We start from the raw sequence: 15446 nt of genomic DNA, 5'->3' as shown, positions 1-15446 counted from the left end.
AGTCCCACTCTTCGATTTTCAATCTCGCAAAAGTTTCGATTTTCCAATCGACTAGAGACGTGTAGTAACTGGAAGGGCAAATACCGTTAATTGCTTCTCGACGACAATATTTATCTATTAGGCCAAAGCACGTTTCCTTAACTCAAAAGGAGTTCGATTTACTTTGGAGCAGTCTTAGTTACGTTCCGTGACAATCCAAATTTTACGTTAAATCTCTTTTATGCTATCTTAATTTAGATGTGTTTTACATTTGTACGTTACTTCGTTTCAAGCTTGGAGATACGAATCACACTTTTCTCGCAATCTAAAACAATAATAATCTCTCGTGAACAAATTAAATTTACGATGCTTTCATTTTCCATGTTACACTATGTGAAATTCATGTTATACTAAGTGAAATTATTTGAACACTATGTGCTATGTGATGCATTCATGAAAACAAATTTCTTTAAAGCAAAACATTATGATCAAGTCTCATCTATTCCTTTGTGTTGAACCTTTAGATGTCATCTAGCCGCCACTCGAACTCGACCAAGAAGTCCAAGACCAGCTCACAAAAGAAGATGATGGCATTTATGGCTAAACAGATGGCGCGTGTTATTCCCGAGATCGTCAGCACGATCAACACCACCACTACTCCAAACTCTTCAGTTGACTCTAAGGTCGACCAACCCAAACTCGTCTCGTTTAACTTCAAGCACTTTCCAGTATGCAACCCTAAGCCTTTCACTGGCAATGATGGGGTGACAGCAATGCTTGTATGGTCCGATAGCATTGAGGTCACTTTCATCAACAGTGAATGTCCCGAAAATCTCAAGACTCGAAGTGCTACTGGGGACTTTCAATCAAGAGCATTAGAGTGGTGGACCAATGAAAGAAACTTCACTCCAATGAAGAAGCATATGCCTTACCCTGGTCTGAAGTCAAGGAATTAATGATGGCCGAGTTCCGCCCTGCTCACGAGTAGCAGAAACTCGAAGAAGAATTTTGGACCCTTAAACAAATTGGTGACGACAACCTTAGCTATACCACTCGCTTTAAACAATTGAGCTTTATTGTACCTCACCTTGTCTCTACTCCTGAGCGTATGATCAGGAAATACCTCCATGGCTTACCTCTTGCTATGCATGATACTATTGAAGCCTCTCAGCTCGAAACCATCGAGGTTATTTATCACCTCGCAGCCAGTTTGAACAAAAACCACATTCGAGATAAACAAACCGCAACACCCACCTCTACCAAGACAGCTAACCAAATCACCACTGAAACCAAAGCTCAGTCAAGTGGCAGCAAAGGCAAGAAACAAAAGTTTCAAAACCAAAGCTGCAACGCGATTGTCCCTGGTACTACCCCAAATCCTACCACACCTAAAAACACCAACAAACCATACACTTGGGCTTATCCCAAGTGTAATACTTGCCATTATCACCATCCAGCCAACTCAAATTGCCGCCATTGCACTACGTGCAATCGATTTGGTCACACAACCCCTTATTGCCGCAATAGCAATCAAGTTCAGCAACCTCCCCAAAACCCTAAACCAGCAAACAACGCTCGAGCATGTTATAAGTATGGAGACACTACGCATCTTCGCCCACAATGTGCTCAGCTGAATCAAGAGCAACAGCAGCAGCAAGCTCCACGAGGACGAGCCTTCAATATTGTCACACCCCGACCGCGTTAAAACAACGAAACCGCGACGGAAACGTCGGGGAGTGGAGCAACAAAATCATTGTTTCACAACCATGGATTAAAAAGTTTTGTTTTATTGATTCATTAGATAATTTACATTGTCTTAAAACAAAACAAACAAGTTAAACATAGTCTATCATCATTATTAAATCACTAAGGCCTCGTCCAGTCCTAAGTGAGCATGCATCCTAGTCACAAACATCATCATCAATCACCACCTAAAACATATGTAAAAATAAAGTCAGCAAAGAAATGTTGGCGAGCACATAGGTTTTATGAGAGTGTTGGATTCATGGCTCGTTTACATGTTGCAATACCTCATTAGACTACAAGAGTCAAAAGTTAAAAACCTTGTTTTGAAAAGTGTATAGTATTGCAACATAATTAACCAACTCAAATCAAGTTGGCTGTAGTTTATAAAAATCTCGTAGCCATGATTCTTAACCCAAAACATTTGTTTAAGTAAACCAAATTGTAAATCATCTCATTAGTAAAACTCGTATGGTTTATATTATTTAGAAAACATCGTTGTGTGATATCGTTTGCCCAAGTGAACTAAATAATGCCACAGAATGTAATATGATAAAAACACTTATATATAAGAAGTACCAGCGGCGTATCTACCATGCTTTTATCATGTCACACCCGTCCCATTATCTAATCACAACCCAAAACCAATCGTTTGTTCAATTCGTTTAACTCGTTTAAATCGTTTCAATCGTTTAAATATCATTCTCGTTTTAATTGTGAAAACTACTTTTGGTCATCTCGCTAATAACATTCAAACCTTCGTTACTCGTCCATCGTTCAACTCGTATTAATCAAACCACCAAAGGGTAAGTTAACAATCACAGATTCAGTCGTTACCCACAAAACCCCCACACATAACCATGGGTGCAGTCTGATAACGGGATTTGTCAGATCATATGGTACCATAACCTAATACTGGTCGGTTCGGCCAAAACTAATGAATGTTATTCGTTATGTAACTACGTCCAACAAGTTTGTTCACATTATCGAAATCGTTGTTTATTTAATATAAACCATATTAATCATTTTTGAAACCATCGTTAAAAATATCGAAATCGTTTAACACATATGAATCACCGTAAAACAATCAAAAATAGTAAAATAGGGGAACTATGTACTCACTTTGAATTACAAGTATCCTTGATCTAAAGATCTCAACAAGGCTCAAGCAAACCAAGGAAATCAATGTGACAACACGAGTTTTCAAGGTCTCTACTCGACTTAACCTAGTACTTATTTGCAAAGTGTGTTTTTATATAATTGGTGTGCATTATATTTGAGTGTATGTTAATAATGTGTTTTGTGTTAATTTATGTTTTATAATTAAATATGGATCCCTTGCCAAACACCTACCCACCCGAAACACCCCCCTCCCCATTGGCGAAAACATTACCTGGTGAAAACACCTTTGTGTTTTCGTCCAGAAGCTAACTGGTGAAAACAGAATGGGCCGCTAGCCCAGTAACGATGAGATATAGTGTTTTGTTTATAACCCTTACGCGAAAACTGTATTCGGCAAAACCCTAACCACCTCTCACCTTCTCTCTCGCTCTCCTTTGAAACCCAACGGCAGCCGTGAGTACTCGAGCCTTTTACATCGATCGATTTGCTGTCTTTCCTGCTTAGGTTAGTGATCGACCACTTACTATTGTTTGATTGAAAACACTTGGCTAATCTTTGGCATTATGAACTAACTTTTGGCATGTAATGTTTGTGATCATATGAATTGAATGGATTAGTATGTTAGGGATCCTTATAATCTTGTTAATGTTGATGATCTTGTTATTATGTTGATGGTATGATGTTAGATAATTAGCAGATTATGGTTCTATTGTATACATATGTTGACTACTGAATGATCATAACAACCTGCTAATATTGAATAATGATTGAATGACTGTATATTGAAGGAGATGTAACTGTTAGATGATTACTGGGATTCTGAGATGTTGCGTAACTGTTGTGATGATGAAAACCCTACCCGACGAAATCCCCTCCCAACGAAAACACGGGGACCAACGAAAACACAGGAACCAGACGAAAACACTTTAGCGTTTTCGCCATACATCAACTCGATGAAAACCCTTGGATTTCGTCGCCTAGGGTTTTCGTCCAAAGGTGATTTCGTCCCAAGGGATTTCTCCAGAGAGGGGATTTCGCCAAGCACGTGATTTCGCCATATGTAATTTCGTTATGTGTTCTGGCACAGTAACTCTGTTAAAGTTTATTAACTCTGTTAAACCCATTAACTCTGTTAAGCTATGTATGTAGTCCTGTTAGAATGTAACTCTGTTAAGTAAGTAACTCTATTAGTTTGTTAACTCGGTTAGTTAATTAACACTGTTAATTTATTATGCCTGTTAAGTATGTTAATCCTGTTAAGTTTGTTAACTTTGTTAAGTAGGTTAACTTTGTTAAGCTTGTTAACCCTGTCAAGTATGTTAGAGAATAACCATGTTAGAATAAACTGTGAGGGACATTTATGTGAAGCATGAATTGCATGAAAATTGATTAACTACTTACGTGATGCATGATGTTAACTGCCAAGCACACTTTGTGACACAGATTGTATGTGAAACCTTACAAACATGTACTGATTGTGTATACGTGCATACTTTAGGACTTGACTGATCACTTGTGAGCACATAGTTTAGCATACCGAGCAAACTAAGGTAAGTTCACACTCTTAAGGCATGGGATTCCCGGTGGATTGGGAATGGGATTAAATAACTAAGATAGAACTTGTACTTTCACCACTTCTAGACTACTTACCTCTGTCCTCAGTTTGGGAAGGAAGCCAGCGCTAAACCTACGTACTCATTACGTACCACTGTCCTCGGTTTGGGAAGGACGCCAGCGCTAAACCTACGTACTCATTACGTACCACTGTCCTCGGTTTGGGAAGGGCACCTGCGCTAAAGCTACGTGTTCTTATACGTACACCGTCCTCGGATTGGGAAGGACGCCTGCGATAAACCTATGTACTCATGTACATACCCCTGTCCTCGGTTTGGGAAGGACACCAATATATGCATCTAGTCTAGTGATTTATAACATGGGGTGGCCCCCACTGATCATCGTTTGGAAAACCAGGAAAGTTGGTTTACCATAGTTGCAAACAAACTCTTAGTCCTTGAGAAACTACTTTAAAACAAACACCACTTGTGAACTCGCTCAACTTTATTGTTGACTCTTTGTTACATGCCTTGCAGGTCACTAGATATCTAAGGAGCTTGCACGGGGAGGCGTGATCATTGTGGGATATGGACTGTTATGTCCTATGTTTAACATTTGAACTTTGAACTATGTTTGGTTTTTAAACATTACTATGCTTCCGCTGATTTCTTTAACATGTTTGGTTTATTTTGAAACACCAATTATATTGGGTTTGGTTTTATTTACTTAATGGTATTGTTCAATATGATTGGTGGCTTGATCCTGGTCAGTCACGCCTCCAAGCGGTGATACTCCGCGAGTGGATTTTGGGGGTGTGACAATCAAGTAGTACCTAGTAATCGGATCACTAGTTAAATAATCGACACCTAAATCGAAAGATCGGGTAGAATGAGGTTTCGTAAACCAAATGAGTGTTGGAACTCATGTGATATGGTTTAACAAAGCCTACATTCTAAATCGGAACCTATCCTAAGTGCTTTCGACCCGTTACGACCCATTAAGGTAGCTTATGCTACTTTAACGCGTTGTTCGCGCAAAAGCGCGTTTGAGATGCCTAACTAGTCCTATGACAAGTATTATATGCCTAAACATATTTAAATATATTGCATAATCAGTTTAAGTGACAAAAGTTAAGTTACATATGCCTAAAATCCAATTATGCATGAAAAGGGCATTTTGGTCATTTTCCTAAGGCATATAAACTACCTATCATACAACTAATTAAACTAAGTGACCATAAGGTATAACCTCGGAAGGTTATTCCCTACACAACTATGGTCACTAAACATGCTTGGTCGGATCCTAATGATCGACCAAACGGGTCGAGTTCGAAAGTCTAAGCGGTGGTTTAGACCGCTTGACTTACAACCTTATACAAGCACTAGACTAAAAGTGACGAGTTAAACATGTTAAAACATGTTTAACTAAGTTAGAAAACGGGTTTTGATATCAAAACAAAGGGTTTTGATACCCAAGAATAGTTTGGTTGCAAAATACGTATAAATACGCATTTTGACCGAAACTATGACTCGTCACTACGCCTAATCAACGTGGTAATCAGTAGGTATAGTCACAAGGGACTATAACCATCGTGATTATGCTCACGTTGCAAAGTTCGAACGAACTTTGTGTTAACCAATTCGTGGTCAAAGTAGAAAGTCAAACACAATTAACTTTTACGCTTGAAAAGCAATAAAAAGCACGAAAGAAACTTACAAAAGGTCCAAGCTAGGAGGATTTGAACTCAAAATTTCTCAAGTATGAAGCTTCACAAGGAGAGCTTCAACTTAGAAAAGGAATTTGAGATCAATTGTGAGTTGCAAGAATGAGAAATGGTGGGTATTTATAGAACTACCACAACCGTTAGGATTGTTTCTCGTTATTCGTGCTTAAATCTGGACCTTACAAGTGTGGCACATTGTTTATAATACAATGGGACATCAAATACCATCAAATGGTATTGCAAAACAATGAATAAAACCATCAAAAACAGCTGGAATGACCAGGTTCAATGTTTCTGTGCTGAAGGTTGATCGGAGAGTCGCGCTCCGGTCAAAGATAATATTTATATACCCTAATTACCTTAACAAATAGCTAGTGGTAGCAAGGGGTCGAACCACGAAGAGTATGTGGTTTGCGAATGGACTTTGAATGAAATGAAGGTAATGTCACTTTTATGAAGCTTGCTATATGGTTTTTGTATATTTTTGATTGAGTTGAAGATGTAAATTATGACTACTAAAAACAAACAATTGCAATGATGTAAATAAAGGTGTTGACAATGATAGAGAAAACAAGGTTCACACCCGGTTCGGTTATTGCAATCCTAGGGTTCCTACACGTTTTAGATTTAATTCACTTGAATATGTTATTAACGGATTTCTATCATCAAAGCTTAGGTGCCAATTGTTATCAACGCATACACGGACTACAATGCACTTCGTTACTTCGGACAAATAAAACCTTTTGAATGACAAGGCATAATTGCACAAACTTATTTCGCAAAGTCAAATTTCATAACTCACTCGACAATTCACAAATATAGTTCAAATGCAAGACAATTGTCAATCAATTCAAATACAAATCAAGTTGTCACAAAATCAAACTAAAACATTGTTCAAACCCTAGACTTACAATTAACCTACACCGGGGTGAAACCTCCAAGAAATTAGCCGCTCATGGTGTAAACGGTACGATCAACGGATGCAAGAGACGTGAATTGGTTCATCTTGGATCTTGAAGATGGATGGTTGAATGATTAGAGTTTGGAAATGGTTGATGGTGATAGATGGATTGAAGGTGGAAGAAGGGTTGTGATGGTGATGAACTAGGGTTTTGATTCCGTAAGGAATTGGGTTGTTGAGAGGATGGATTCTTGATTAGAGATGAAGTGGTAGTGAAGGATAGATGAATTATGGCTCTAAGACCTGTTTTCAAACTCCCAATAAAGTGTAACTCCCGAATTCCATGAGCTAGAACCAATAGAAATCGAAATAGAACTCCAAATGGCCAAAGTTCGCGTTTCACAAAACCAGCACCCGTCGCCGACGGGCCTGACCCCGTCGCCGACGGGCTCCCAAAAATCCATATTTGGCCGACGGCCTAACCACCTGGATACGGGTGAACTCAGCCTACGGGGTTATCCAGGGGGCGTCGCCGACGGCCTGGACCCCGTGGCCGACGGCCCCCTAAAAACCAAAGTTCCATTTTTCGCTCCTTGCACTTCCGGTTGATCCATAACGCATCCCGGTGCTCCGGTTTTCGACCCGATGACCCGTAAAGCTCCCGAAAAGCTCCTTAAACTCCATCAAACCTGCAAAACACATTCTTGATTAAAAGTAGGCTATTCGAAACTAAAACTTACGTAAAAACGTTAAGTTAAACAATAACAAGCACCGGTTTTCAACCGCGTATCACATCCCCACACTTGTCTTTTGCTTGCCCTCAAGCAAATCTGTTTTTCACTTTCACGTGGGTCAAACAACGAATATACATCCCATTCCCGAGACAAAGGTTAAGGTCTAATGTCATACAAAAGTTCAAACTCTTTACAATATTCAATGTATTTAGCGGTGACGTGCTTTAGATACACAGATGGTTACCCAAGATTAACCCGCCCGTAAAACTAACAAATCATGCATATCCCTCACAATGTGCTCTCCACTCGGCTTAAAGTTTGCTAACATGTGTAATGTATTAGCTTTTCAACAATTAATCGCTCAAAACCAAATAGAACACGTACCCGCATAGGCTTGCAACTCAATCATTCTCCACTATCGAACACAAATACTAAGCACAAGTCAAAAGGTCTTTGAGGGGTTGTAACGGGGCTAGGCGAAGGGTAGGAATAGGATATTTTTAAGTGGCTATGGTGATGAAAAATTCGAATTTTATTACAAAAGACTATCCTAAACAAAAGCAAACTATAAACATCCAAAATGGGCAAAAACTTCCGCCTTTTATTCAATAAACTACTAGCACATCTTTTTGTGTTTTTCTCACTGCTTTTTCATTCTTTTTCGCAACATTTTCTGTTTTTTTTTTTTTTTTTTTATGAATCACAACTATACAAACTTAATTTCCTATAATCGAATTTTCATCACACGGGTTTAAAAAGAAAAGGCTTATGGTTATGGCTAAGTGGGTGATCAAACGAAAGGTTTAGGCTCAAATTGGGCGACTAGGGGACTTGTTTGGGTAAGGATGGATAAATGGTTTAAAAGGAAAAGGTTTACCTAATGCCTTAATCATTCTCGTGCTTGTATTCGGTCTATAGTCTCGAATGTATCAAAAGTTGCAAGTTCTACCATACGCGACTAATGGCCCACTCAACAAAGAAACATGTAAATGTGAATCTATGATGTATAAAGGCTCAAACCTCACGTATAAAGGTATGATATGCGATATGCATACATTGCTAGTTCCTTAGGCGAATTATTCTCAAATAACCACCCACTAAATACCCGATATGCTTATTAATTTGAACTTGACCATGACAAAAGACCAAATGGTTTGTGACATCCCTCGTTGACTTGGTTACTTGTGCTTTTGAGATTGCTTTGAAAATAAGACATTTTTGAAAATTTTTTTGAAATTTTCCCCCATCCCCACACTTGAGGTAAACATTGTCCTCAATGTGTAGTATTTAAATGAACGGGTCAAAATCGAAAATTTTTACTACTCCCCCATCCCCACACTTGAGGTACATATTGTCCTCAATATGTAAGAACTAGAGTTGTAAAGCACAAGGGATGTGACACGGCTAACCTCCCCAAGATTACACCCTGGAAAATAAAATACAAGATACAATCCACTTATTTGCTAACTACAAATCAAAGGTAAAAAGAAACGTATGCACCTGGTTTTTCGCTAGTTCCTTGTGCGCTCTTCATCTTTTCAACTAAGCGGTCGTCTCACGAACATAGTGTACCTACAAATCTTAACCCTTGTGTAGAAGCATGCTTCTCACAACCATCAAAATTTGTTAATTACCTAGTTCTACCACTTTTATGAAATTATTACCAAGCCATACATTATTTACTTTGATTTATGTGGAAAAATAATTTACAACAATAACAAGCCTAACTCACTTTCGTAGGAATCACGGTTGCATTTAGCGTATGCAACAAGCCCTTTAAACCTCCCGATAGCTCGGGAGGACGAGTCGGTCTCGTGAGGGTTATATAGGGAACACACCCACAAAGTTCATTTAACTAGGCAAAAATTAAATAAAAACGAAAAGAAATAACGGAAAGTAATATACAACAACAACAACATAGAACATACCATACCTCTACCGCTGATATCGCTCATTTGGATCCGTTGGCGGGTTGGGTTGGTATGGATAACCAGTGAGGGCCTCGAACATCTCCCTATAGTTATCTAAGGGGCTTTGCTCCCCTTGAGGCGGTGGTTGGTACGGGATGGGGATGAAACTGGACCCCACCGCTTCGGGCCAATGCGGAGTCGGGTCGGATGGGCCTTGAGGATAGGGAAGATCGGAGTAATTCGTCCACCCCGAGTGTTCGGCGTAGGGGAGGCCGGCTTGGTAGTCTCGATGGTGTCGCTCCTGATCATGCAACACCTTGGCGTTATTAATCGCCATCCGTTGAGAGACATACATAGCACTCCACCGGCGGCGGTTTGCTTCTGCTTCTTGTTGTCGATGCGCCGCCTCTTCTTCTTCCCACGCCCGTCTTCGGGCCACTTCGTCCTCCTGCATCTTTGCTAAATGTTCCATTTGTGACCTTTGCATGGCCTGGAACATTTCCTGCTCTTCCATGAATTTATTCATCCTTTCCCGTTGGGCTCCTTGAGCGTCCCAATATTCTTGCATTGAAGCTCCGTAAGACCCTTGCCAAGCTTCTCTCCTTTGATTGTATTACCGACCCTCTCCTATACACGCGGAGACATTATCATATATCTCCTGTTGCCCCCTGTCAAAGTTTTTGTAGAAGGGTACCCGTCGTCGGGTCACAAAACCTGCCACCTCAGCGTTTATCTCCCTATGTGGCCGCATGTAACGTTGCCTTGGCCTTCGTGCCTCGGAGGGTTCAGCTTCCTCCTCTTCTTCCTCTTCTTCCTCCATCTCCACATCTTCTTCCTGCACGGGTGGTGCCCCGGAAGTACGAACCTCAAACTTGTTCCCCAAATCATCGGTCACCACATATCTATTTCCCGAAAACTTGACCTCTATCCTCCAATTTTTCTTCATGTAACCCCAAGTAAATTCCTCCACTGGCTTAGAGACCCATAGTGCTTCCGAGGGCAAGCAATTCTGCTGCACAAGCATGGCACTAATGAGGCGTGCATACGGAATAAACCGCCTCTGAGACGACTCCCTGGTAGCCCATGTGTTCATCATGACTATGTGCCTCCACGACAGTGTCGGGGTCCCATACAATAAGGCATGCACCACCCTGCAATCACTTACTCTCACACCCCCACGATCACCAAATCTTGCTAAAATGTTCTCAACCGAGATCCCTTGAAGGATCTTTCCCTCGAGCGACATATGCTTCCTTTTCATGTCACCCCCTGGGTGGGTTGGCAAAATAACATCTATCAATTGATCTATATCGTTGGTGTTCAAATGATTATCCAAAAAATTCTCAATGGATGGGTAATCATAGGCTTGTACCCCCAAAGAGTCAAACCCAGCAATACGATTCATAGTTTCGAAAGACATCGTCATGTTTCCTCGAGATGTCTTCCCCACTAACTTCCATTGCGAAGGGGATTCATTCTTGTTTACAAGCTTCAAAGTGGACAACCACTCACATACTTCCGACAAGTAAATCCGGTGAGTATTGTCTTCACACCAATCCAAAACGCTCTCCCATCCCAACCTCTCAAACATTTGTACAATCCCGATGTTCCGGAATTCTTCTACATTCACGGTCCGTTCACATATTACTCTTGTTGGAACCGACGTGTTCACCCCGTTTGTCATCTTCCATTTCCACAACTTAGCTTCCAACTTTCTATCTTGGTAGCTCGACAACTGTCTGTTCTTTTCGTCATCCCAAATTCTGGCACTTTGACTATCCCTGAACTTTGCCCATTCCCAATCTTGTCGGTATAATCTTGCATCATTTTCTGCAACGGTGCTCGGTTGCTCCCACTTCTTCGGTATTAAACCGGAAGAAGACCCAATCCCAGATGATGAAGCTTGACCCGTAGTCTTTTGTCTCTTGCTTCCTGCCATGACTACAATAAAAAACAAGCAAAACATCAATATAGATTCAACCTTCATTAACTCCCAAACTTTGAACATGATGTATGATGTTGACAATTTAATTAACAAGTATACGCAAAGTCGCCTCTTTAAACTTCCAAAGTCGCTCACTTTGTCATAAACTTATTAATCTTTTGTTAATCGTACAATCTCATATAATTTCAACAAAATTTCAACATCATTTTCATGTTCAATCATGTTCATAACAGTGTAATCACTTCACTATGGTTATGACATGCTCAAATTCCATTCAAAACCACTAATCTTGCTCAAAATCATACTATCATAACATACATTGTCTAAACAACCTACTCTTAAACCAAAAAGTTTAAAATTTCGGAAGAAAAACACTAATATATAGTAATCAAACATAAATTTAAGAAGAATCCATACCTTTGGTATTGTTAGACAAGAAGAACTAAGAAAAGATGACAAACAAGCACTTTTGATGCACACCCTTTCAAAACCCTAAAGAACACGTCCAGAAATCTTGCACAATAGCAAGAATTGATGAAAACCGTGTTAGGGGTTTTGTTCGTCTTGAAAAATTACTCAAGATGGACCCAAGAATCAATAGATTTGGTGGAGAATTGAGAGAGTTATGGTAAGTTGAAGGTTTAGGGTTCTTGAGGAGGAAGATGGAGAAGATGAAGGAATTGGGTAAATAGGAGAGAGAGAGAGCAGGGAGTTTGTGGTCTCTAGATGGTACAAGGATGTTATTAACCGAAATTGTGGTGACCAAGGGGTTTGAATGAGGTTTGGTGAGGTGAGAATAAGAGTTAAATCGTTTTTTTAAACCATGGGGACGAGCTGCGTCGGAGACAAATTGAGAGCCCGTCGCCGACGGGTCCCCCACCGTCGCCGACGGGTCTTGGAAATTAAGTGGGGGGTGACGGGTTATCAATCTGCCGACGGGCAAAATGGTGCCTACGGGCTATTTCCATAAGCCGTCGCCGACGGTCATGACCCCGTCGCCGACGGTCACCCTTTTTTTTTTTTTTTTTTTTTTGAAAAATAGGAGGAAAATTATAACATTTTACCAAAAGGACTATGTACATTAAAAATTCCTAAAAATTATAAAAATTTTGTGATTTTTTTATAAGTTAAAATTTATAAACAAATAACCGTTAACGGCCCTACCACCCCCCAAAAAGTCGTGTATTGTCCTCAATGCACCAAATCAAGTCTAAAACATACCTTGTATCTTCACGACCCGTTTGGAATGCCCGAACTTCACACAATCAAGAAAGGTTAGTATGAAACGGAAACGATTCACATCCAATTACGCAAACAATTGAATAAATATACATAACTTTACAAAACGTGTTACCGGTCCTTTTAATTCACCTCATATGTTGGTACGCTTCCCAAGAAACATACCAACTCCACACTTGCATCCTTTTTCTCTTCATTACCATCAAGGAATGGTTTAAGGCGATGGCCGTTAACCGTTTGCTTCGACCCGTCCTTCGGGTCCTTGATTGTAACATCTCCAAGTTTCCCGACCCGTGTAATCACATACGGGCCCATCCACTTACTCTTGAGCTTTCCGGGGAAGTATTTAAGCCTCGAATTGTAAAGCCAAACCTTTTGACCCACTTCAAACTCCTTTGGCTTTAACTTCGCGTCATGTGCCTTCTTCATATCATCCTTGTACTTTGAGGCACACTCATACGCTTCTTCCCTAAGCTCCTCCAACTCACAAAGCTTTAACTTTCGCTCCTTTCCTGCATCGTCATATTTCATGTTAACCTCTTTTATAGCCCACCAAGCACGATGCACAAGCTCAACCGGTAAGTGACAATTTCGCCCATAAACTAAACGATAAGGAGTGGTTCCAATAGGTGTTTTATGAGCCGTTCTATAAGCCCATAAAGCGTCATTTAACTTCGTTGACCAATCCTTTCGGTCGGGTCGAACGGTCTTTTGCAAAATTTCTTTTATTTGCCTATTGGAAACCTCAACTTGACCGCTTGTTTGTGGGTGGTAGGGAGTAGCAATTCGATGGTCAACACCATACCGTTTCAAAAGTTTGCCAAAGTTAAAATTCTTGAAATGAGATCCCCCATCACTAATGATTACCCGGGGAACCCCAAATCGAGAAATTATATTCGTTTGAACAAAATTGCAAACAACGGTGTGGTCATTCGTTTTAGTGGCAATCGCTTCGACCCATTTGGATACATAATCGACCGCCACCAAAATGTATAAGTTGCCATGCGAATTAGGGAATGGGCCCATGAAATCGATCCCCCATACATCAAAAATATCTACAATAAGGATCGGTTGCATGGGCATCTCATCCCTTTTTGATATGCTCCCTAACTTTTGACACTCAACACAATTTTTAGCGAAGTTAAAAGCATCCTTAAAAATAGTCGGCCAATAAAGGCCGCTATTGAGCACTTTGTGCCCGGTTTTGTGACCACTAAAATGGCCCCCACAAGCAAATGAATGCAAGTGCATCAAGACGCTAGGAATCTCCTCGTCGGGTATGCATCTTCGAACGACTTGATCCGGACAAATCTTGAATAAGTCCGGTTCCTCCAACGTGTAATACTTGATTTGAGACAGGAAATGCAACCTCTTCCTTCTATCCCAATGAGCCGGCAAGTCACCTGTAACCAAATAATTGACAATATTAGCATACCATGGTAATATTCCAATTTTTAAAATTTGCTCATCTGGGAAAGTCTCATTAATTTCTTCACAGGAGGAATCCTCTACACTCAATCGAGACAAATGGTCGGCTACCACATTCTCGCTTCCTTTCTTGTCCCGGATCTCCAAATCAAACTCTTGTAATAGGAGTACCCATCGGATCAACCGCGGCTTAGCATCCTTTTTCTCCATGAGGTACCTAACAGCACTGTGGTCAGAATAGATAATAACTTTGCTACCCCATATGTAAGCCCGGAATTTATCTAATGCATAAACCACCGCAAGTAGCTCTTTCTCAGTTGTTGTATAGTTAAGTTGTGCATCCGAGAAAGTCTTACTTGCGTAGTAAATGGCAACCGGCTTTTTGTCTACCCGTTGACCCAACACGGCCCCAACCGCATAGTCGCTTGCATCACACATAATTTCAAATGGTAATGACCAATTTGGTGATTGCAAGATTGGGGCCTCAACCAATTTCTGTTTCAGCACATTAAAGGCATTTTCACACTGTTTGTCAAAATTAAATTCTTGGTCTTTTAACAAAAGATTACATAGGGGTTTTGTAATATCACTAAACCCTTTTATAAACCTCCTATAAAATCCCGCATGACCTAAAAACGACCTAACACCTTTAACGGTCGTGGGATAAGGTAAAGTAGATATGACTTGTACTTTAGCACGATCAACCTCTATCCCACGACTTGACACTACGTGCCCCAACACAATTCCCTCTTGAACCATAAAATGGCTCTTTTCCCAACTTAGGACCAAACTAGTTTCAACACATCTTTTTAACACTTTATCTAGTTGGTCCAAACAAGTCTCAAACGATGATCCAAAAATTGAGAAATCATCCATGAAGATTTCTAAAGACTCTCCCACCATATCGGAGAAGATACTCATCATGCACCTTTGAAAGGTGGCGGGAGCATTACATAATCCAAACGGCATCCGCCTAAATGCGAAGGTACCGTAAGGACATGTAAAGGTAGTCTTTGCTTGATCTTCCGGATGGATGGCAATTTGGTTATAACCAGATAACCATCTAGGAAGCAATAAAATTTTTGCCCCGATAATTTCTCAACAATTTGATCAATAAACGGTAAAGGAAAATGATCTTTGGAAGTTGCGGTATTCAACTTCCTATAAT

This window comes from Helianthus annuus, chromosome 8 (genome assembly GCF_002127325.2).
Source record: "Helianthus annuus cultivar XRQ/B chromosome 8, HanXRQr2.0-SUNRISE, whole genome shotgun sequence".
Lineage (NCBI taxonomy): Eukaryota > Viridiplantae > Streptophyta > Magnoliopsida > Asterales > Asteraceae > Helianthus > Helianthus annuus.
This window is presented reverse-complemented; position numbering follows the sequence as displayed.